At 50.9% G+C, this 24716-nt stretch overlaps 1 protein-coding gene and 1 pseudogene across 1 annotated transcript in view; one reads left to right on the forward strand and one right to left on the reverse strand.

Annotated features, from left to right (window-relative positions):
- The window catches only part of CAPN8 (calpain 8), a 109833-nt gene that overhangs the window by 15274 nt on the left and 69843 nt on the right, over positions 1-24716 (reverse strand). The gene's annotated exons all lie outside the window — the stretch shown is intronic.
- Positions 2874-3511, forward strand: LOC100625455 (annotated as a pseudogene).

Here is a 24716-nt window from a genome sequence, read left to right on the forward strand (position 1 = left end):
TGGCACAGATGAACCTATCTACAGAACAGAGACAGACTCACAGACATGGACAGCAGACCTGAGGTTACCAAGGGGGAAGGGGATGTGGAGGGAGAGGGATGGAGGGGGATGGACAGGGAGCTTGGGATGAATGGATGCAAACCCTGTTACATTTAGAATGACTAGACAATGAGGCCCTGCTCTATAGCACAGGGAACTATGTCCAGTCACTTGTGGAACATGATGGAAGATAACATGAGAAAGAGAGTGTGTATAGATGTGTGACTGGGCCACATTGCTGCACAGCAGAAATTGACAGAACATAGTAAATCAACTATAATAAAAATTTTTTAATGAAAACTTTTTTTAAAAAGAAATAACTTTCCAAATAAAAATCAAGCTGGGCAGGGTCAGCCCAAAAGTCATCACGGGAGATCGTGGAGGTGAACTGGGAGAAAAGGAAAGCATTTAGGTTGGCAAGGGGCTGGGGCAGGGGGTGCGGGGCGGTGTGTGGGGAAAGCCTGGGGTGGGAGCCCATTAGACCCCTATCCTCTCAGCATCACCTCTGTCCCCAGACGGCCTTGACGAGATTGGTACTTGGGCACTTGGGTGTCATTACTGATTGGTACTTGGGTGTCATTATTAATCGGTACTTGGGTATCATTACTGATACTTGGGTAACATTGATACTTGGGTCATCATATCAATCTCTTGGGTGCCATCATTGATTGGTACTTGGGTATCATTATTGATACTTGGGTAACATTGATACTTGGGTCATTATATCAATCTCTCTTCTATGTGGAAAGTCTACCATGGCTCCTTTTTTGGTGGGAAGCAAGCTAATCAAGTGGCCGTGGGGGCATCTAGGTCCCTGACTGGAGGATGGAAAGGTTGCAAGCCCTTGAACTCACATCTCCGCCTGCCTAGTTGTCTGTCTTGGCAGATGGAGGCTCCAGCATTGTTTCTCATGCCCGCGACCTTCTGAGAGATGCTGGCTGACCCAGGGCACTCTAGAGAACTTGAAACAATTAGTTTTTGAATGAATGACTGAGTGAATGGGTAAGAACCTGAATCCTCTTTCCTGTCCCGTCCTGTGCCCATCACAGGCAGGTCACCAGAGTCCTGTGCCTGATATTTGTCACCCCTTGATATCCAAGGGGGAATTGGTTCCAGGACCCCAAAGATACCAAAATCCACAGATGTTTAAGTCCCTGATATAAAAGTGTAGTATTTGCATATACCCGACTCGCATCCTCCCTCCCACCTTAAATCAACTCTAGATTCCTTACAATACCTGGTATGATGGCAAAGCTGTATAAATAGACGTTCTGAGCCACAAAGTCAATTTTTGCTTTTTGGAACCTTCTGGAACTTTTTTCTTTCCAATAGTTTTGACCTGCCATTGTTTGAATCTGCGAATGGGGATGCAGAGAGTCGAATGTACTTAACTTCGGCCCAGTGCTGCTCCAAGTGCCTTACTCATACCCTCCCTAATTCCCCTGACTTCCCTGGGGATGTTCACACACGTCTGACAGCTGAGAAAATGGAAGTTCAGGGAGGGTGTTAATAACAGCGCTGATAGTAAAGTCAACGACTGCTGACTCTCGTTGAGCACTGAATGTGTGTCAGACATTGTCTAAGTGGTATAAACACATCAGCCCACTTAATCCTATGACAACCCTATGAGGTAGCCATTTTGAAGATAAGAAAACCAAGAATGGGGTAAGTGATGCCGCAAGTTCTCAGGGCAAGTGAATGCGGGAAGGAGAAGATGAACCGGCCCTAGGAAGGCAGGTGCAATCAACAAAAATAGGAAGTCACAGGAGTTCCCACTGTGGTGCTGTGGAAACAGATCTGACTAGTATCCTTGAGGACGCAGGTTCAATCCCTGGGTTAAGGATCTGGCGTTGCCAAGAGCTGTGGTGTAGGTCAAAGATGCAGCTTGCATCCCACGTGGCTGTGGCTGTGGCTGTGGCCAGCAGCTGTAGCTCCGATTTGACCCCCAGCCTGAGAAACTTCATATACTGCAGGTGTAGCCCTAAAAAGCAAAAAAAAAAAAAAAAAAAAAAAAAAAAAAAAGGAAGTAACTTCAATCCCCTTCTGCCCCTCTTGCACGGGGTGGGGGGGGTCGTCCATCCCCAAAGCAGAGGGCAGTGGCCACTGGTGGGTTTGGGCCCCTGCCCCTCCAGACTCAGAGCCATTGAGAGTTCACCCCTTCCACATGGCTGACATGGAGCTGTAGCTCTTTCGATGATAAAGGCTCTGGGAATGGCTTAGGGGAGGAGAGTTAATGAGTTCACAGCAAACAGGGCAGGAGCCTGATTGTTCCCACTGCAGGGAGTTGGCCAAGCCCCCGGGAAGTTCTGTCTTTCTGCACCTGCCCGAATGGAAGTGCAGGGTCCTCTTCTCCCATCAGGGACCAGACTAACCACCCAGAATGGAGAGGCACTAAAGAAGCTTCCCTCCAAGCTGCCCCTGGCCAATCCCACCCCATCCTGCCTTGGCGGGATTACAAGGTGACCATCAATGATCTTGTGGGTCCTGACCCCCCCCACACACACCCCCCCCCCATGGATGTAGAGAACAGAGGCTGGGATGTCAGTAGAGGTGCCTGGACTCCTGTTCCTGTTCCACCGCCTGGAGACTCACAGGACCGGCCGTGTATGGAGAGCAGCAGGAAGGGCTCAGGTGTGAAGAAAAACAGTCTGGGTTCAAATCTTGACTTTTTCATTTACTAGCTGCGTGACTGTGGCTGCATTTCTAAACCTCTCTAGGCATCAGTTTTCTTTTAACAAAGAAAAGGAAGAGAGAGAAAATGAAGAATGAAAGAAAGAGGGAGGGAGGGAGGGAGGGAGAGAGAGAGAAAGAAAAAGAAAGAAAGAGGGGGAGAGAAAGAGAGAGAGGGAGAGAAAAAGAAAGAGGGCGGGGCTGGCAACGCGGTCAGGCCACACCCCCACGCCGGTACCGCCCGGTGCCCTTCCGTGAGCTTTGATCTGATTGGCCAGTGAGACCCTTCCCTCTTTTCCTCTGGGGCTGCTAGAAGACTAGCCTCCATCATGAACGGCACAGTAACTCTCAGGACCAGGAGGTTCATGACCAACTGACTGCTTCAGCAGAAACAAATGGTCATCCATGTCCTTCATCCTGGGAAGGCAATAGTAGCTAAGGCAGAAATTCGGGAAAAAGCTAGCCAAAATGTACAAGACTACACCAGATGTCATCTTTGTCCTTGGATTCAGAACCCGTTTTGGTAGTAGCAAGACAACCGGCTTTTGCATGATTTATGATTCCTTGGATTACGCAAAGAAAAATGAGCCCAGACACAGGCTTGCAAGACACGGCTTATATGAGAAGAGAAAGAGCTCAAGGAAACAGAGAAAAGAATGCAAGAACAGGATGAAGAAAGCCAGGAGAACTGCAAAGGCCAATGTTGGTGCTGGCAAAAAGAAGGAGTAAAGATTCTGCAGTGACTGTGCAAAATTTCATGAGGGGCCTAATAAACTAAGAACTTAAAAAAAGGAAAAAGAAAGAGAGAAGGAAGGAAGGAAAGAAAGAAAGAGAAAGAAAGAAAGGAAGGAAGGAAGGAAGGAAGGAAGGAAGGAAGGAAGGAAGAAAGAAAGAAAGAAAGAAAGAAAGAAAGAAAGAAAGAAAGAAAGAAAGAAAGAAAGACAGACCTTACCTAATGAAATAAGTTAGCATATATAAATGGCCTATATAGCACAAATATTAATCAAATACAACCAGTTTCCTTCCCCATCCCTAAAACAGAACCAGCCTTGCCTGCCTCTCCCTACCTTACAGGGACTGGGTGCCAGAGAGCTGAGGCATCAAACATGAAGACAGTCTGTGACCTGTATCTACAAAAGGCATGGGTCCCCCATGCTTCCCCCAGGGAAAGTGCAGCACTGACCTCCCACCACAGGCTGGCTGGCCACTGGTGTCAGTGATTTAGGGCCCTGTGTGGTGGTCTTGCCCGTCGGTCCCAAAGCAGGCAGCACAGTGAGCCTCTGACACCTCACCCTCTGGTCCTTCTGATGGAAGTGAGCCACCCCACGCTTGCTAGCAAAGCTTGGGAGAGTTGAGGGACCATCCCAGTGCCCCAGGAAGGCCACCTGGAGCACCAGATGTTAGAGTGCAGAGTCCGAGGACCAGACGGGAACAGAAGGGAAAGCCTCTCGAAGGACCAGTGCTCATCTCAGAGACAGCCAAGCCTCCCTCCAGTGAGAGGATGGAGAGCCGGTCCCACGGCTCCAAAGACTGGACACAAAGCACAGAGCAGGAAGCAGGAAGCCCGAGGGGCTGAAGCCAGAGGCGGCGCAAGCTCAGAGACCCGCCCCATCTCCTGCTCTGCCCAGCCCCCTTTCCAGAAGCTGGCACCACAACCTCTGGCAAAGCCACTCACACTTCCCTCTCAGCGCCATTTCCACATTAGAAAGCCCAGGAAAACAGTAATCATCTGCTTCCTTTCCCCAAAGTCTTTAAATAATTAACATTTATGGGTTGGCTTTGAACTCCTCAGAAAAGAGCTGCTATGAAAATATTATTATTGTTTTAAAAAAATAATATGTCTCCAATCACTAGCGGTTGCGGAAGGTCTGTTATCTGATCCTTGGGGTAGCTGTTTGCAAGCTGATTAATTAGAACTCCGTTTTTCAGTCTTTTTAATTTAGATGTTAATAAATTCAATAATTTTACCCATTTATTGTCCCAGATAAGATCCTCTGGGAATAACTGCTCATTTACAGTAGTGACCTGGGCGAGAAGGCTCATAAACTGGATTAGGAATGGCTTCAATATGAAACGAAAAGTGCATTTTGAATACGTCGCCCTCTCGCAGGCTTCTGAATTACCAGCCTCACCACCCAGTCCAAATTCCACCATCGAGTTGAATTAATATTCCTATAAGAACTGTAGTGCTTGCAGAGTCCAATTTTCTGTTTAATTTCTCAACTCAGGCATACTGACTTTTCCATTTAATTGACTTTGCCTCCATCTTTACCCAAAGGAAAAAGAGACACAGAAGCATAGGGAAAATGACTTCAGCAGCGTCCCTGTCCCTGTGCCCTCCCCCTGACGCTGCCCCACCCCACGCCCCAGGCTGAGAGGCAGCCGGCCTGGGAGGAGCGACACAGCATCCTGGGACGTGGGGACCCACGTGGGAGGCGGTGAGAAGAGCCGGGGCTCACTCCTGTGTGACCTGGGGCACCCTTCTCTGGGTGAAGGTGCCAGGAGACGGCGCGGGGGAGCAAGGGGCCGTAAGCGATCTGGGGGAGGAGGGGGCTTCTGTCCATCCAGGAGAGTCAGCTCCTTGCCCTGCTGGAAACTCCAGCCACCGGCCTTTCTGGGTCTTGACGCCACGCAGCAACGCAAAATCGCACTAGGCATTTACCACGGGGTGTAACTTATTTTCTTCTAAAAGCCCAACTCCAGGTTGATCTGGAGCTCCGAGCCCCTTTGAAGAGAACCCAGGTCCTCCTCTGGATGTCAGGGAGCCACAGCCTGGTCCTGGTACTCGCCCTCCCTCCCTCTTCTGGGCCCCGCCACTCCTCTCCGGCTCTTGGCCTCTGCTTCCCTCCCTCCCCCCACCCCACCCCACCCGGCTCCACCCTGCCACCTGCCTCCCTCACTGGCTCTCCTCCGTCAAGGTTTTGTTACACATCCATGGCCGACCATAATTGCCTAAACAATAATAAAGCTCACCCAACAGTCCCCAATTACCCATGCTGACCTGTGCGGCCATCAGAGGCAGCAGGACCACCCCCAAACCACAGACACTGTCATCTGGTCCATGGGGTGAGAGGGCTGCCTGAGCAGTGGAGTGATCAGTATCCCCAGGAAGTGCTATAGTCCCAGTCTGGAGTCCGCTCTGCCTGGCACAACCTTTCCCCAAGTGTTGTTTCACTGGGGAGGCCAAAGCAGCACCAGCAGACCCAGGGTGGGTGGATGGAAAGCTTTTCCTTCAAAAGGGAGCAGCCTAATCAGACCATATGCTGAGAAGAGAGGTGAGAAGATAAACCCCACTCAGTCCAAACAAGAGAATGAGCAGTCAGGGTGCTTTGGAAGAGCCAGCTCTGAATCTCAGTCTTGTGGGGTGTGAGGAGTCTCTCTAGCTGTGTGTGCAGAGCCTGCTTCCTCATGTCTGGGTGAAGTGGGGCCACCTGTGTCCCACGGCCACCCCCTCACCTAGGCCCCATCATGTGGCATCAGGGTCCCAAACCCTGTGCTCACCTGCCTCCCACTGCCCTTATGTTACCGACACTGGTCCTTGGACTCTTTGAATCAATAGAAATTGCTAAGAAGCCAGATGGGAAATTCAGGCAAGGCTTTCTTGGTTCTCGTGCTGCAGCACAAAGGAGCGAGAAGTAGTAACAGGTGCCCCTCTCGCTCCCCTAGGTGGGGGCCCAGCTGGCTCCTTAGATGGGGTGACAACAGGAGCAGGTGCTAGGTTGGCCAGGAGACAGAGCTTAGGGGGTCTGCCCACCTGCTTGGTGGTACTGTGAGCGGGGATCATGAGTGCCCACCTGCTTTTGCTCCGGGCACCTCCAAAGTGGCAGTTAGTTTGTGGCCTTTTTGTATCTTGATGCGTATAGTGGCCCCAACTGCATGTGTGTGCAGTTATTTTTAGTCCCTTGTACTTGCTTTGCACTCTTGCTGGAGGAGATGTTTGTCCAGGTGCGAGAACTGTGGCTGGTGAAGGGTCCTGGTCTCAGGTGCCAGACTGTCTCACTGCCACTCCCACAACCAGCATTTTATGAATCAACACTGAGTAGTCATGCTGCGAGCCACATGGGAGGTCCAATTCTAAAAGGCAGACTTGGGGGAGTTCCCGTTGCAGCTTAGCAGGTTAAGAACCTGACTAGAATCCACAAGGATGTGGGTTTGATCCCCGATCTCGCTCAGTGGGTTAAGGATCCAGCATTACCATGAGCCATGGTGTAGGTCACAGACATGGTTTGGATCTGGCCTTGCTGTGGCTGTGGTGTAGGCTGGCAGCTCCAGCTCCCATTAGACCCCTAGCCTGGGAACCTCCATATGCTGCAGGTACGGCCCTAAAAAGACAAAAAAAAAAGAAGAAAAAGAAAAAGAAAACCCCAGAAGGAGCTCAATGGTTCATTAATGCTCCTTCCCTCATCCCCAAAGCAGAGAGAGGCCTGGCTGTACCACGGTAAGAGGGGGTATAGCCAGCAGTGAAGCCTGCAGCCTGGACCTGCCACCTTCCAGCCATGTGACCTCTGTACCCCAGTGGTCCCCTCTACAAAGTGGGGCTGAGAACAGTACCTACTACATGCATTTCTTTTGTACTGATTAAATGAATTAACATAGGGTCTAGTGCACAGTGCATGCTATATTGGTGTTTGCAATTATTTACTGTCAGTAAGATGCTTCGCCTGAGGCCAAGGCCTATGCTTTATATCCCCAGATTCCAGACTGTCATGAAACAGAAAACAGAAAACAGAAAAATCATCTAGTGGAAAAGCATGGGAGAGAAACAGAGTTAGAGTCGAGTCCTGGTTGCGTGATCTTGGATGGAGTTCTATGGACCTTCAGTCCTGTGAAAAGCTTGCAGGTCTGCTGTGAGGCTGGGGATGATGTTTGCAAAACCCTTATCAGCACAGGGCCTGTCGTTATAGGACACTGGGTAAATGGTGGCTGTAATCTTGGTGATTATTGCTGAATGAATGAGGGGAGGGTGAGCGGCTGTCTCTCCAAGGCTGGAATTACATCAGTAAATCTTCAGGAAACCAGCGTCCCCAGGGGCAGGTCCAGCAACATAAATTGGGGGGCCTGGTGCAAAATGAAAACACAGGGCCCTTTGTCCAAAAAGTATCCGGTATGTCAAGCTGGCAGTAGCAGAGCATTAAACCAAGCACAGAAGTCGTCCCCGCCCATGCGACCTGATCAGCACTGGTTCAGCCAAAGGGGCCCTCTCATCTTGCAGTCAAAGATCCAGTGTTGTCACTGCTGTGGCGTGGGTTCGATCCCCGGTCTGAGAATTTCCACGTGTCTCAGGCGTGGCCAAAAAAAGTCTCGGCCCAGGGAATTCGGGCACCTCGTGTCACTTTTTTTTTGTGGACCAACTCAGCAGTGCAAGGCCAAGAGCTCAGGGTGCCCAAGGCCAGGCCAGGTGTGCCCAGTGACATGTTCCCCACAGAAGCCCAGTCCCCCTCCTGCAGCTGAGACCTTAGCTCGCAAAGAATGAACCACTCAAGGCTGTCCTTATTGTTAATTAAGCATGGACAAAAATGTGCAGGGTATGTGCAGCCAATCGATTTATTGACCCTAAGCTCTCACGCCCCTCTCAGCACGCTGACCCCACGCTGAGCTGTGGGCACCTCCCTGGCCCCTGGCTTTTACCACATCCACAATATGTGCTGTGGCCAATGACAGCAACTGGGTGTGCCCTCTTGCACACCCATCTCTCCGCCCCAGAGAACATACCCTTGGTGGCCCTCGCCCCCGAAAGAGGAGAAACACACGTGGCAGACCTGGATACACACCGCAGCCTGCAGTCAAGCCCAGCTAACCTCAGCCAAGATCAGCTGAACCCACCCAATCTATAGACCTAATGAGCGAGAAATAAATACTGTTTGTTTGGGGGTAGTTGGTGAAGCAGAGTTACTATGGCAACAGCTGATGGATCTCGTACCTGCCACCCAAAAAGACTGTCATTCATTCCCCCAACACTCATTGAGTGGCTGTCATGTACCAGGTACAACCTCTGGAGGTTTTAAAATGAAACACACACACAGGCACACACACACCCCTCCACCCACAGTCAAATAACCATTGAGAGGAGAGAGCAGATCAGTGTAACCATTACACTGAGTGAACAACTCTATCATCCAATTTTCTTTAAATGTATTCCAGGAAGTCCATTTTCCCTGGGTGAGAGCATGGCGGTCCCAGGGCTCTCGTGGTCCCTCCTGAGAAATACATCAGCTCTGCAGTGCCCACAGTCACAGGTCATGGTTTAGTAATTAAAATGTCAGCCGTGAGGCAGAGTCAAAACTCCACTCTCAGAGTTCCTGTCATGGCGCAGTGGAAACAAATCTGACTAGGAACCAGGAGGACGCAGGTTCAATCCCTGGCCTTGCTCAGCGCATTAAGGGTCTGGTGTTGTCGTGAGCTGTGGTGTAGGTCACAGGCGTGGCTCGGATCTGGTGTTGCTGTGGCTGTGGTGGAAACAGCAGCTGTAGCTCCGATTCAACCCCTAGTCTGGGAACCTCTATACGCCATGGGTGCGGCCCTAAAAAAAGAACAAAAAAAGCAAAAAACAAAAACAAAACTCCACTTTTTATTCTTTCTTTCCTTTACATATACATTTTTTTAAGGGCTGCACCTGTGGCACATGGAAGTTCCCAGGCTAGGGGTCTAATCGGACCTGTAGCCACCAGCCTACACCACAGCCACAGCAACGCCAGATCCAAGCCGCATCTGTGAGCTACACCACAGCTCAAGGCCATGCCGGATCCTTAACCCACTGAGCAAGGCCAGGGATCGAACCTGCAGCCTCATGGTTCCTAGTCAGATTCATTTCTGCTGTGCCACGACAGGAATTCCCAAAAGTCCACTCTTAACCCAAGCTGGAGACCCCTGTCTCCACTCCCAGGGCCCTTGTGTGACCTAGCTTGTTCTCCAGTGTAATGTAAGAGATGAGGTGCCCAGGCAGTGGAAGCCCAGAGGCCCCGCAGGACAGGAGTGGGGTCGTCCCCACCAAGAGGAGAGACCCATCTGGGCGTGACTTTGGGTGGCCTGCCTTCAGATCAGGGACCCGGAGCGCCTTGATCACAGGCCCAGGGACATGGAGGACAGTGCTCTTGGGTTAAAACAAACACTTCATGCAGGGCCCTTGAGAGGCCCTAAATTAAATGGCTCTCAAGAGGAGAACACAGGAGTTCCCGTTGTGACTCAACAAGTTAGGACCCCAACTAGCATCCATGAGGATGTGGGTTCAATCCCTGGCCTCGCTCAGTGGGTTAAGGATCCAGCATTGCCATGAGCTGTGGTGTAGGTCACAGACATGGCTCCGATCCTGAGTTGCTGTGGCTGTGGTGTAGGCTGACAGCTGCAGTTCCGATTCAACCCCTAGCCTGGGAACCTCCATAGGCTGTGAGTGTGGCCCTAAAATGCATAAAAATAAAAAAGAGAGAGAGAGGAGAACATGGTTTGGAGGCAAAAGATGTCAGACTGCCAGAGATGCCCACCCCAGAGGGGACCTGCAGGCAGGATGCTCCCTCTCTCCTTGAGATGCAGATGGGGACTCACTAAACTGTCACGGCCTCTTCCACTCACCATGGTGACAAGATCTCAGTGACCTCAGTGGCCCCGTGGCCCCTGGCCAGAAGGCTCTCTGTCCACTCAGCTTCCTTCGGGAAACCAAAGAATGCCAACTTCACCAAAGATCACAGCAAGTGAGGACATGGCCACAGCCAACCCCGTGACCAAGAGCCAGAGCCACCCTGAGGGACGAGGACCATCTGGGGCAGAAGGAAGGCTGAGCGTGCATTTTATACCTAAGGAAACGGGAGCCCTGGACAGAGACGCACAGGTACTTTGGCTCATTGGAGAAGCTAATGAGCCCACTCTCCACTCCTAATTAGTTGTATAATCTTGGACAAACCGCATAACCACTCAGAATATTGGTTTCTTCATCTGGAAAATGGAGTTAATTATGTTGACTGCACAGAGCTGCTGAGAGCATCAAACGAGAGGAGCCAGGTGGAGGCGGCTCTTCCTGGACCAGGGCGTCTTGGTGACCATCACCCTGCCTATCCTCTCCCCGTTCCATCTCGGGGCTCCCGGGGGGTGGGGGCAGCAAGGGGCTGGGCATCATCACAGCACACACGGATGTCCTTGCTGTCCACCACAGCTCTGAGCCTGCCAGCCAGGGGGCAGAGGGCAGGCAGGGGCTCCCACCTGTGAGGGGTCGCATTTGGAGCATCAGCCAAGGTCTGGATGGTTCCTTGGAGAAGCCACAGATACACCCCTGCCCTCCCCACCTGCTGGGTGCCATCTCTTCTTTAGCCCCAACCACAAAGAGGCACGGCTGTTGCCATGAGGTCTAAGGTCATTCCTCCTGTCTCTTCCTTCCAGACCGCCCCACCTGGACCTCCCCTCATGGGGGCTGCCATTCCTGCCCCCAGGTTCAACCACCTGGCAGGACCACTTCTGGCTTCCAGAGATCAAGGACACTAGCCCTACCTGCCTCCCGTCTAGCCCTAGGGGTGCCCGGATGGGATCTACCCATGTCCCAGTTACACTGCCCAATGTCTATAGAGTCAGCAGTCATCTAAATGAGAACAACAGCCCACATGGACCAATCTGGAAGAGTGTCCTCAGGAAAGCCATTGCCTATAGAGATGCACTCTTCTGTTCCAAAGCTCCCGGGCTCCTGGCCCAGGTCCCCAGGTGTCCTGAGGATGGTGCCCTGGCCAAACACCAGCTACCCTGCTTTCATGGTCCTTTAGACCCGCACAAATCTGCCATTTGAATTGGAAATATCTCCCATAGAGGAAGCTTCCGGCATAGATAGAGATACCCAGAGCCCGTGGGCAACCCTAGGGTGGCAGCCGGGATGCCTGCTTGTGACTTCTCAAGGGACCCAAGCCAGAAGCGTTCTGCCTGTGGATCCTCTAAAGCTTGATGTGTAGACATGATCTCCGTCACAAGGGAGTTTTTAAGGCATAACTAAATAGCAATTGTATTTTTAAAGCCTTTGGCAAAGCGTCCCATAAAGAACGCTTCCTGTGAATGGCGGTCATCTATATAAAAATGATAGAGATGGCGTGAGGGGGGGATTATCGCCAGAGACAAAGAGACACGAATTCAGGTCAGGATAGCAGGTCTCTGGGAGCGAGGCAGCTGGAGGGTCCTGAGAATTAAATGTCAGTGGGGACCCTGTCCCTGGTGGTCACTTCCCCGTGGCCACACGCAGACAGCGGGAGATGTGTGTATGTGTTTTAAAAATCACCAGCATTAAAATCCACTTAAAATATTAAAGCAGCCCTGATGTGGGGCACTTAGAGTGACATCAATGTCTCCCTACGACCGCCTTTAATTCTCTGCAAAGTGTGAGATGAGCAAACAAAACCATTATTTTGCCATCTTATCTGCGGTGGCTAATTCTTTACTCTCTGAGGGCCATGGAGCCGCTAAAGAGGAATTTTCTTTCCTCCACGAGCAGGGCGTTTGGCATCACTTAGTTGTCACTTACAAGGACCGTTCAAGGCCAAACTCTTTCCCACACACATGTCCCCTTCCATTGAGTCAGCTTGATGTGTGTGAAAAAAAACCTCAGAAATAGAATATGATTGTGGGGGTGTCCCAGCTCTGAACCTAAAAAGAGTCCCATCCTCATGATAAGCCAAGCCTGGTCTAAAACGGGACAAACCGGGAGCATGGACAGGCCAACCTACTGAAACACTAAGAAAATAGACAAGAGGTGAACAAGATTTGGTCAGAGAGACAGAGAGAGAATGCGAATAAAACACCACGGGAATGAAACAGGCTATAAATACAAATATCTTAAACGTCATAAGAAAATGCATGAACAGTTTTGTGCCAATAAGGTTAAAAACTGGGAGGAAAAAAAAAAAAAAGGACCAACTAGTATCCATGAGGACATGAGTTTGATCCCTGGCCTCGCTCAGTAGGTTAAGGATCCGATGTTGCTATGAGCTGTGGTGTAGGCCGGCAGCTACAGCTCCAATTCGACCCTGAGTCTGGGAACCTCCACAGGCTGCAGGTGTGGCCCTAAAAAGCAAAAAAAAAAAGGAGAGAGAGAGAAAGAAAAATGTCAGAGAGTGCAACATGTCCCTGACGTCACCATAACAAAGGAAGGTATTGTATTTTCTGCACTAAGTGACTTCTCTTATCAAGAAGGAGGAGGAAGAAATTTTTTTTTTTTTTTTTTTGTCTTCCCGCGGCATATGTAGATTCCCAGGCTAGGGGTCGAATCAGAGCTGTAGCCATCGGCCTACGCCAGAGCCATAGCAACATGGGATCCGAGCCGCGTCTGCGACCTACACCACAGCTCACAGCAACGCCAGATCCTTAATCCATCGAGCGAGGCCAAAGGATCGAACCTGCAACCTCATGGTTCCTAGTCAGATTCGTTAACCACTGAGCCACAACGGGAATTCCAAGAAAATGTATTTTTAAAGGGTAAAAACATCGCCAAATTTTCTGAATGTAACTTTTGCTTTTAATGAGAAGAGCTAACACTGATGGAGTGTCTGCTCTGGGCCCGTCCCTGAACCCAGAGCTCAATGCGCATTACCTCATCTAACCCTCGAAGCAACCCAGGCCAGTGGGGAGCCACTAGGGCCCCATTTTACAGATGAAGAAACAGAGGCTTGGTGAGGGGAAGTAACTCATCCGGGGTCACGCCGTGAGATGGGGATTCTGAATTTGTCTGACTCAGAGCCTGAGTTTTCCATCAAACATATATTCTGACTTTCCGGAATCGTCTCTAAACTTTCTCTATTTTGACTGCTTCTGATAGTTCATTTTTGTCGGGCCTGAGACAATAAAACTTCTGCCCGGAAAAGAATGATCTAGTCATTCAGATGCTCATTTTGTTCTTGGGCCAGAAGGCAGATTCTAGAAAGCAGCTCCTCTGCCAAGGTGAGTCAGAGCCTGATGTACAGATGCTGCTGGATGGTTTGAAGACGGAAGGCCTGGCCAGCCTCACAGGCGAGCATCCCTGAACCGCCTACTCTAAAGGATTTTGTTTGGCCACTTGGGGCTGTTGAGAAGAGCTTGCTGAGTCTCCATGGGGCTGGTCCCTGGACGCTGCCCACTGGCCTACAGCAGGTGCACTGCCCCCTCCTTGGGGCCACCTATCCTCTCACCCCTGCCCCCAGAACACCCCTCTCTCCTCCCTCCTGGACACACAGACCCCTCCCAGATTATCTGGGCCCCTGCAGTTACCCAGTGGGGTCCCAAGTGGCTCTGCTACTCTGACTCCTCGAAAGTCCCCTACCCACCCCATAACACCTGCGGCCACTGTGACCACCGCAGCTCAAGAACCCACGCCACCCACTGTGACCCTGCTCAGCAGCAGCATCCCCTAAACTCACCCACTCCTCACTTCCTTCCAGACTCTGTGCTGACCTTGATCTTGGACCATCCATTCAGCTCAGACCTTGGCCCCCTCAGACTCTGCTTCCCGTGTTTGCTCGTTGGCTCCCTCCCCGCTTTCCCACAGGGCCCACCCCCCAGGGGGAAGCAGAGGATGGAAGAATGCCATCAGCGACCAAGGGTGGAAAAGACATGACATGCTGGTCACTTTGCCATGTCACTTAATCCTCGCAACTCCTTGTAATTTATTTATCCTCCGCTTTATCCAGAATTGGCTTAAGAAGCCTGTGAGGCTACAGAAGAGGCCAACTAGCATGAATTAAAAGCAGAAGCAAAAGAATAAAGAGACAGAGAAGTAACAGGATGCCTAATGGTGTCCAGAAACTCTATGCTCTGTGGGGCCCATGGCTTCGCCTCGAATATCCCCTATAGCCAACAAGAGGAGGAAGACTGAGTGGTGGCTGAGGCAGATGTTGCCACTTCCGGCTGACCGGTGAGGAAACTACCAGCAGGTTGAGTGACTCGGCCAAGGTCACATCTTGAGATTTAAGTCTAGGCCCGCCCTAATGAAGATGCTCCCCAAATCTAGAAGAGCCCGGGCTCCCTCTCGAACAAGAAGCATCCATCAGCCTCCCTCAGCCACAGGGGATCACCTGGACCATTAGAGAAGAGGCCACCTGGATGCAGTGGGCTTGTCCCAGGGCCCACGGCAAGGGCAGTGGCCTCCTACCGCTGCTCTGTCCTGCTCAGAAGCAGAAGCAATCATACCCCAGGGCAGCCCCCGACAGATGCCAGGGAGCTGGGGGTGGGGGGGGGGCGGAGGCAGCCCTGCAGGACCGCCCACTCTTCTGTGTGCCTCCCCACTTCACCCCGAAGGCAGTGTCCAGCTAATAGCCTTGTCATCTGGGGAGATAACATTAACCTCATCATTAGCGTTTTACTAAATAAGTCATTTTAAATTAATTACATCACGCTCTGGAAAGAATTAGCTCTGGTTGACTTTCCTGTTCCTGCTGATTATGGCGCTGGCAGAATCCATTAGTCCTGAAGATAAACCGGAGGGTTTGTGGACACACTGGGTAGACAAGCTCATGTGGGGCCAGGGGTCTGGGTGCCTTGGGAAAGCTGGAGTCTGTGGCCACGCAGCGTGGCTTTGGGTCCGCCAGGGACCCCTCCGGGGCCGCAGCCATCAGCGCTGAGCCCAGGGGCCAGGCTGCCAGGCTGCCAGGCCACCAGCCGGCCTCCTTACTGGTTGCTTTGCCCTTTGCCTCTTCCTTTGTTGGGCGGGGTGGGGGTGTGGGGGGGATCTGTAAATTGATTTGTTAACGCCTTCCTGTCAATTTGAGAGTCTCGAGAACGGCTGGAGACAGAGACGATGCCCTGGGGAAGGGAGGAGCAGGTGGGCTGAGAAACAAGCTGGGGTGGGGGCTAGGGAGGAGACCATTCTGGGAGCACGGGGGTGTGTTCAGAAGATGCGAGTAGACGGTCCCCCGCTGGTGTTCCTCCTTGGTCCCTGCCAGGGACTGAATGGTCTTGTCCCCTCACCATGCATGTGAGCCCGCACCCCTCAGTGGGACAGTGTTTGGAGGTGCGGCCTCTGGAGATACTTCGGTTGCGAGGGTGAGGCCCTGGTGAATGGGATGAGTGCTCTTAGCCAAGGGACCCTAGAGGGCTCCTCACACGCTTCCTGCCCTGTGAGGACATGGTAAGAAAGTGGCAGAGTTCCTCTTGTGGCTCAGTGGGTTAAGAACCTGATATAGTGTCCATGGGATGTGGGTTCAATCCCTGGACTTGCTCAGTGGGTTGTTGCCACAAGCTGTGGTGTAGGTCACAGACGTGGCTTGGATCTGGCATCGCTATGGCTGTGGTGTAGGCTGGCAGCTGTAGCTCCGATTAGACCCCTAGACTGGGAACCTCCATATGCTGTGGGTGCGGCCCAAAGACAGACAGACAGAAAGAACAAACGAACGAACAGAAGATGCCCATCTGCAACCTGGGAGAGGGCCCTCCCCAGAACCAACGGTGCCGACATCCTGGCCTCAGACTCCCACCTCCCACCCTGTCCGCTGTTTCACCCAGTCTAGGGCACTCTGTTACAGCAGCTCAAAAGGACTAAGGCTGCCACCACCACTCAACCTCCCGCAGCCTGTTCCCTCAGCGGTCAGCGGGAATAACCGCACACTCAGGTAGGGGTGTTGGAGGGCCGTCCTTTTGAGGCAGAATAATTACGCAGGGAGTCAGTGCAGGAGTGGGGGCTTCGATGCATCCTTTGACATGGCCACTGATGAACATCTGCCACTTAAGGGCTCCAGGGAGTATCGTCCCCATAGTCCTTGTTTACTAGAGGGAGTGCACCTACACCCAGATGGACATTAATCTCCAACCCACTCCTCAAATGATACAAAAGGAGTGAGAGGAATGGTGACTCAGTCTAAGGGAAGAGACGGGCAGAGAAACCATAAAGCTTGCAGGACATTTCCAACCCTAAGACCCCAGTTGGACAAGGACTGATAGAGGCAACTGGGCAAGGTCAATGGGAGAAAGCCACATCTTTCTGGACCCCACGTTGGTACCCCACCCCCATCTTTAAGGGACCAAAACCCCTATAGGACAATAGAGAGGGGGGGACTCTTCTTCCCTCTCCCAGCCTGTCCTGGGAGCTATTTGCTTTCGGGTAATAAAGACTTTTGCTTGCTTGCTGCCTGTGTGTTTGCGAAATTCATTCTTCAGCTCCATGAACAAGAACCTGGATTCTGGTAACATCCTTCCGGCATCAATTTGTAGAGTTAACAGCTAGATTTTAATGGAGTACCGGCCACATGCTGGACCTCGTCCTGAACACATGGGCCACTCCATTTAATCATGGTCACAACCTTAGGAGGTAGGTAGGTGCGATAACTAACCCCACTTCAGAGGGGAACAGTTAGGGACAGAGAGGCAAACCACAACCCGGTGGCCCAAGGTCACACAACCACTGAGTGGCAGGGCTGGGCTTTGGGGCTAGACGGTCATCCCGACACCCCCTGCTCTTAGCTGCTATGCCTTGTCGATTAAATGAGATAAAGCATAAAACAGTTCCTAGAAATTCTGACATAGAGAGAAGCTCCACTACTGTCTGACATTATTGCTGTGAATTTTGCCCATGAGCAGGATGGAGAGGAAAAGTCAAACAGGAGAAGGACATGGAAATTCCACTGGAAGGGACCCTACAACCCTGGGTTCCTGGCTGCCCACCTCTTGCTGACAAGGATCTACTTGAGAAACTGCTTCTCCCACAGACACTTTAGTCATTTTCCAAAATACAGAATGTGGGGCTGGGGGAACTGGGAGGGATGGAGTGGCCCTCTAGCCCAGCTCCCCCAGAGGACAGAGGAGGAAACAGAGGCCCAGGGACAGGTCCTCTACAGCCTGATGGCCTGTGCTCTTATTTGCATATCGCTTTCCATGAATTTGCATATTGGGCTCCAGAGACTCCACCTTTGAAACAGAATGAAAGACTTTATGGACACTGAATTCTGATGTAAGAATTGACTCGACATACTTGAAATGCAGAACAGAGCCCTAGACTGCCAGGAAGAGGCCGGGCGCCTGGTGACAGAGGACAGGACGGGCAGGCAGGACCCAGCCTCCTCCCGAGCACCTTCAGAAGCATTACCCCCTGGGGCCCGGGTGACCCAGGAGCTGCTCCAAGGAGCCACGAGACCCGCTCCATGACAGCCCAGCAGAACGGGGGTGCAGACCCAGGACACATGTTCTCCTGGTACAACCTTCAGGAGGCTTCAGGAGGCTATGCGACCTCCCTGAGATTGCTGGAGGGCTAGCAACAGTTCACAACAGAGCCAAGACAGGATCCCCAGCCCCACAGTGACGTCCATCTTCAGGGTGAAGCTGCCAGGAGACCCCTTGGAGGTACAACTTCTTCCTTCTCTGGCTGGGCGGGGGGACCTCAGGATTTCCAATAGTCCCCTGTGGGCCGAGAGCTGCCCCCTGTGGAACTGTCCTCTGGGAAAATCCAGCGTCCCCTGGATGAACCCAAGGGCTGGTGAGTGCTGAGCTGTGTGGACACACCCTAGCTGGTCCCTGGGGGGCTTCCATGCAGTCAGCTGGGTTGGCGGTGTGGTTGGCAGGCGGGGCCAAACAAGGGAGAGAAATACAAACACCTGCCACAGAAAGAAGCCAGGCAGCGGGGCTGCCCTGCTGGGGAAGGGCAGGCAGGGCTGACCCCAAGAAGGCCTGGCTTTCTCCTTGCCAGCACAGGGGTGAGAAGTGAGCACCAGGCTGGGTGCAGCACAGTCCCAGCTGCTGCAAAAGACCTCGGAGAGCTCCCGTCAAAGAGACAGGACTGGGGACCCGGGGCCACCAGGAACTCAGTGAGACCAAAAGATGAGGCCAGAGGAGCTCCCGTTGTGGCTCAGTGGTAACAAACCTGACCGGTATTCTTGAAGATGCAGGTTTGATCCCTGGCCTTGCTCAGTGGGTTAAGGATCTGGCATTGCTGCGAGCTGCCGTGTACGTGGCAAATGGGGCTCGGATCTGGTGTTGGCGGGCAGCTGCAGCTCCAATTGGACCCCTAGCCTGGGAACTTCCACATGCTGCAGGTGCAGCCCCTAAAAAGCAAAACAAAACCAAAAACAAACAAACAAAACGGTGAGGGAACCGGGGTGGAGCTGGAATGAAGGCTTGGGAGTCATCGAGGAGGCTCGTGGATGCCAGGGGATTTGACTGTTATTCTGCTGGCAGGGGGACACCACTGAAAGTTTTGAGGAGACAGCGACGCAGTGATGATTTGGGAAATAATTCCTGACGCAAGAGACAGATGGCAAGAGCTTGAAAGGAGAAGAATCAATTAGGCAGCCTCTGCACCAGGGCAGGCCAGGGGGGACGGGGAGATAGCCTGATTTCGAGCAGCGGGAGGGAATGGGGGAAACTAGGAGGGAGCAAAAAAGGAACTGACAGGAATCAGCGAAGGATGAGCAAGAGGAAGGCGCCAGGATGGCTGGGTGATGACATCAAGTGACCTCAAGGATTTGGGAGGAGCAGGCATGGACCTCGCAGAGATCCCAGTAGGAGGTTGGAACGTCCAGAGATCTTTGGGCTGCAGACAGGCTGGGGACTGACCTCATTCAAAGAGCCAGAGAAGGAGACTGAAGAGGAAAAAGGGAGAAATGGGGACAGAAACCCAGGGGGATGCTGAGCAGGTACAGGACAGACATGACCTCAGCAGCTGGCCATGCGGAGGCCACCCACGCGTTGGTGGCAGGAGTCAAAGAGAAACAGAAACAAAACTCTGAAAGATTTGCAAGTGCAATGAGAAAATAAAGCCCCAGAGTGTACACAGTCACTTCGACTCCCAGAGGCTGTCTGCGAAAATAAGAATCTCAAGAGGGCAGTGAAAAGAAAACATGTAAATATCCTGGATTATTCAGAACGATTTATCCATCTCGTTAGTAAGACGGCATTCTTCAGATTACTCTTCTCTTAATGAATTCAAATGGAATCTTTTCACAACTTTATAATTAGAGATGGTACAAGCATTTTTTTGGGGGGGGGGGATCTTTGTAGGGCCACACCCGAGGCATACGGAGGTTCCCAGGCTAGGGTTGAACCAGAGCCTACACCACAGCCACAGCAATGCCAGATCCGAGCTGCATCTGTGACCTACACCACAGCTCCCTTAACCCACTGAGCGAAGCCAGGGATCGAACCCGCAACCTCATGGTTCCTAGTTGGAACAGCCAAGTTTCAGCATCAGAATAGTCCTAATAAAATGCAGGGGGGAGTTCCTGTTGTGGCACAGCAGAAACAATCCAACTAGAATCCATGAGGACACAGGTTCGATCCCTGGCCTCGCTCAGTGGGTTAAGGATCCTGCGTTGCTGTGAGCTGTGGTGTAGGCTGGCAGCTACAGCTCTGATTCGACCCCTTGCCTGGGAACTTCTGTATCCTGTGGGTGCAGCTCTAAAAAGAAAAAAAATGCAGTGGTAGCTTGTCACTCTTTGGTTCAAACCTTCAATGACGTCCAAGCTCAGGAGTCAAACTCAAAGTCCCCACAGTGATGAGTAAGGATCAGACCTGGCTGCCTACCACCCACCTCCCCAACTCCTGCTCCGGCCCCGAGGGCCTCCTTGTTCTTCCGCCAACCTGGCCTTTCTGTGTTCTTTTGCTTTCTTTACCTTACTGTTCTCAGGGGTATCCAGAAGCTCCTCCCCTACATGTTCCAGGACTTCACTCAAAGACCATAATCTCTGGGATGCCTTGCCAGACCCTCCTATTTAAAACCGGATGCTTGGGAGTTCCCGCTGTAGCTCAGGGGGTTAAGAATCTGACTAATACCCATGAGGATGTGGGTTGGATCCCTGGCCTCACTGAATGAGTTAAGGATCTGGTGTTGCCATGAGCTGCGGTATAGGTTGCAGATGTGGCTCAGGTCTGGTGTTGATGCAGCTGTGGTGTAGGCTGGTAGTGGCAGCTCCAATTGGACCCCTAGCCTGGAAACTTCCATATGCCGTGGGTGTGGCCCTAAAAAGCAAAAAAAAAAAAAAAAAAAAAAAGCAACAACAAAAAAATGGAATGCTTTGTCCAGAAAAGACGAAAACTCTAATGCAAAAAGATACAAACACCCCAAAGTTATAGCAATAGCATTATTCACAATAGCCAAGACATGGAAGTAACCTAAATGTCCATCAACAGATGAATGAATAAAGATGCGGTTCAGGGAGTCCCCGTTGTGGCTCAGTGGTAAGGAACCCGACTAGTATCCATGAGGACTTGGGTTCAATCCCTGGCCTCATTCAGTGGGTTAAGGATCGGGTGTTTCTGTGGCTGTGGTGTAGGCCAGCAGCTACGGCTCCAGTTTGACCCCTAGCCTAGGAACCTCCATGTGCCACAGGTTCAGCCTTTAAAAAAAAAAAAAAAAAAAGATGTGGTACATACATACAGTGGAATATTACTCAGCCATAAAATGAAAGAAAGTCAGATAAACACAAACATCATATGATATCACTTACATGTGGAATCTAAAAAATGAATCTATATGCCAAAAAGGAACAGACTCACAGACGTAGAAAACAAAATATGGTTACCAAAAGGGAAAGGGGATATAAATGAGGAGTTTGGGATTAACCAATGCACCACATGTATACAATGGACTATTACTCAGCCATAAAAAAGAATAAAAGTAAGTCAGAGAAAGACAAACATCATATGATATCACTTATGTGTGGAATCTAAAAAATGAATCAATATACTGAAAAGAAACAGACTCAGAGACGTAGAAAACAAAAATATGGTTACCAAAGGGGTATAAATTAGGAGTTTGGGATTAATCCATACACCACTACATGTAAAATAAACAGCAAGGATTTACTATATAGCATAGGGAACTAGATTCAATATCTTGTAATAACCTATAATCATAAGGAATCTGAAATATATATGCGCATATATATATAACTTATTTTGCTGTGCACTTGAAGTTACCACAATAAATCAATTATATTCCACTAAATTAATTAACAAATTGAATGTGTGCCCCAGTCTCTCTCTCACACACACAAACACACAATTATGTTTTATTTCTCTTCATAGAGTATGCTATACATACTATAGAATTTCTCGTTTATGTTTGCTTATTGTCTGCTTCTAGTCAACTAGAATGTAAGTCTAGAAGACATGGATTTTTTCTGTTTGCTCACTGCTGTATCCCCAGAGCTAGAAAAGTGCCTGATGTTTTGTGGGAACTCAAAAATCCATGTTGAATGATGAATCTCCAGTGTAAGGGACCGCCTACCTTCTGACTCCTTGTCTGCAGACTCCATATCGGGCTCTGCCAACAGGGGGCACTAGCAGCAGGGGAACCTGCTTCACAATTATTCCCACAACTGTAAAACCTGTCCCCTAGTAGTACAGCCTCCCCCTCCAGAGACACCAGGAACTCCGAGGGCAGAGTTTCAGCTTGATGGAGTCTTTCCTCTAAATTTCTGTTTTAATAAATCCAACCTCTTCCCTTTGTTCAGCCCTAAGGGTAGTAGCTTCCCGCAACTGCTACCTCCAGGGTACCTTTAAGTATGCTTTTTATCCATTCAATTCCTAGCTATCACTTTATAGCTAGATAACAGTTGCTCTGTTTAATTCTTTCTGTTGGTATAACTTGCGGTTTCTGTCCCCTGATAGACTGTGGCAGATACAACCCGCCCCACAGGAAAACCTCCCATAGCCTACAGCCTTCCTACCTGACCGCCTACCTGTAAGCCAGGAGCTGGGGGTGTGGGGGGAGGGCTCCAGGCCCTCATGATCCAGGGAAAACTGGAGGGAACTTGCCACACATAGCCTTGCCTGAACCCCGAGAGGCAGCTAGTGCCCTCATGGCTCCCTGTGTCTGTCTCCACCGCATGCTGAAGCCACTTGCTTTTACACTTATCTTTCTCCCTAGCAATAGTGACTGTCCCCACAGGCAGGGATCAGGTCCCCTCTAGCTCAGTGGCCAGCCTGCACACAGTAGGAGCTCAGTAATGCTTGGTGAGCCTGATAAATATTTTATAATCCAGGAGTTCCCGTGGTGGCTCAGCAGGTTAAGAGCCAGACTAGTATCCATGAGGATGTGAGTTTGATCCCTGGCCTTGCTCACTGGGCTAAGGATCCGGTGTTGCTGTGAGCTATAGTGTAGGTCGCAGATGGTGGCTTGGATCCCGCGTTGCTGTGACTGTGGTGTAGGCCGGCAGCTGCAGCTCCAATTCGACCCCTAGCGTGGGAACCTCTATATGCTGCAGGTCCACCGCTATAAAGAAAAAGGAAAAAAATTTTTTGATAATCCAGATATTCCAATATAATATAAAAGCCTCTTATTTTAACATGATATCCAACCTAGTATAAATACAAAAAAAAAAAAGAAAAAAAAATCCATGTGGCAGTAAAAACAAAATAGAGAAAAAAACCTAGTCTGCTTTAATCACCACAGTGCAAAATGGGACTTGCCGACGTGAAAACGTGGCCAGTCCCCAGTGAGTCTCTCTCCTCATAATGTTCGGCTATCATTATGTTTGCATCGCATCTGCGTGTTATTATTTACATTTGGTGGTGTTTGCACAGTTGGCAGGGCTCCCACGGAAGCTTTCCCTCTGAGCGTGGAGATGGCTGTGCGTCTTCTGGAAGGGTTGTTGAGGTCCCTAGACAACGACTGCCAGACAGGCTTTCCTTCTGTCTCCGCCTCTGCCTCTGCCTCTGTTTCTGTCTCTGAGTCTCTCTCTCTCTCACCTCCCCTGCCCCGACCCTCCCTTCCTCTCTCATTTCTGGGAGAGCATCTACTAGAATCACTTGTGCAACAGATAACGACCCCTTTATAGCTGTTGGTGCTTCCCCAGTGTAATTAGCAAGTGCATTGTTGTGTAATTCAGAAATTAATTAGTAGTAAATGTTTCAGGAATTGCAGGTGGAAGCGGGAGGCCGCTGTGCTTCCTCAGCCATGATGGCTTTCGGCTCCAAGGGGATCATTTCTGGCCTCCCCCCCCGGGGGCTTTCTGGTAGCTGGCCTGCTCTCCTTCACCCTGGGTGGTGAGGACAGAGCTGCAGAGGCCACAGCCGGCTGTGCTTTGGCCCAGTGCTAAGCAGCAGCCACTGAAGGTGGCTCTCAGTGGCCCAAAGAGGCAGCTTCCAGCCAAGGGAGTAGAGGAGGAGATGTTACCCAGCAACCTGAACCTCCGGGGGTCGAGGGTCTTGCCCACGTGGGGAATAAGCTAATTCCTTCCCTCTATAGAAAGGAAAAGTACCCCCAGGCAGGATCACAGCACAGAAGACGGTACCAAACAAGGGAAGGTGGCCGCCTCCTGGCCCAGGAGGTCCTGCGGGAATACAGGGACAGCCTCAAAGTCACAGCACAGCCCTGAATCTTCCAGAAGAGCCCAGGCTTCTCCAAACAGGCTCTACTTTTTTCCTAGGCTCTTCCCTTTTCTCACACTGTTCCCTGCATGTGGAATGTCTTTTCCTCTCATTTACTGGTGCCTGCACAATACCTAGAATGTAGCTGATGCTTAATTAGTAAATATTTACCAAGTGAATGAATGAAGTCCCAGCTGTCCAACTCCTCCTCCCCTCTCCTGCAGGAAGCCTGCTCCCTTTCCTGAGGCTCCTCTCTCTCGTCTTTTCACCTGATTTTTCTGTGCTTCCCTTCCAGCACTGATGTTTCAAATTGTTATTTGTATATGAGACTGTCTCCCCCATCAGACTGTAAGTTTCTGGGAGGCAGAAAGCTGTGTCATTCACCTTCCAATTCCCTCCCTGTAACCCCCAGGGTGAGCACAGACCCTGGCTTGTAGTTGGTGCTTAAGATGCTTATTGATTAAATTACTGAGTAGACTTGAAGAGCATGGCTCCATCCCCTGGGAGTCCCCCCCTCTGCCCTCCAGAGGCTGTGCCCACTGGGTAAGCCCACTGTGCAAATCCACACTAGAGTGTCCGTGAGCTTCTGGAACAGGCTCCCTGCCTGCCCCTTCCAGAGCACAAACAGACTCGCTTTGACTGCAGGAACATTCTGGCTTGAATTTCATCACCAGATAAGGTCTCTCATCTCCTAATCTTCTCTTCTCTGTTGAATTCCATTTGATTCAACAGGCCAACACTGAAGGCTTAGACTCTGCACGGAACCACGGCACCTTCTA

Source organism: Sus scrofa, chromosome 10 (assembly GCF_000003025.6).
Source record: "Sus scrofa isolate TJ Tabasco breed Duroc chromosome 10, Sscrofa11.1, whole genome shotgun sequence".
NCBI classification, from domain to species: domain Eukaryota; kingdom Metazoa; phylum Chordata; class Mammalia; order Artiodactyla; family Suidae; genus Sus; species Sus scrofa.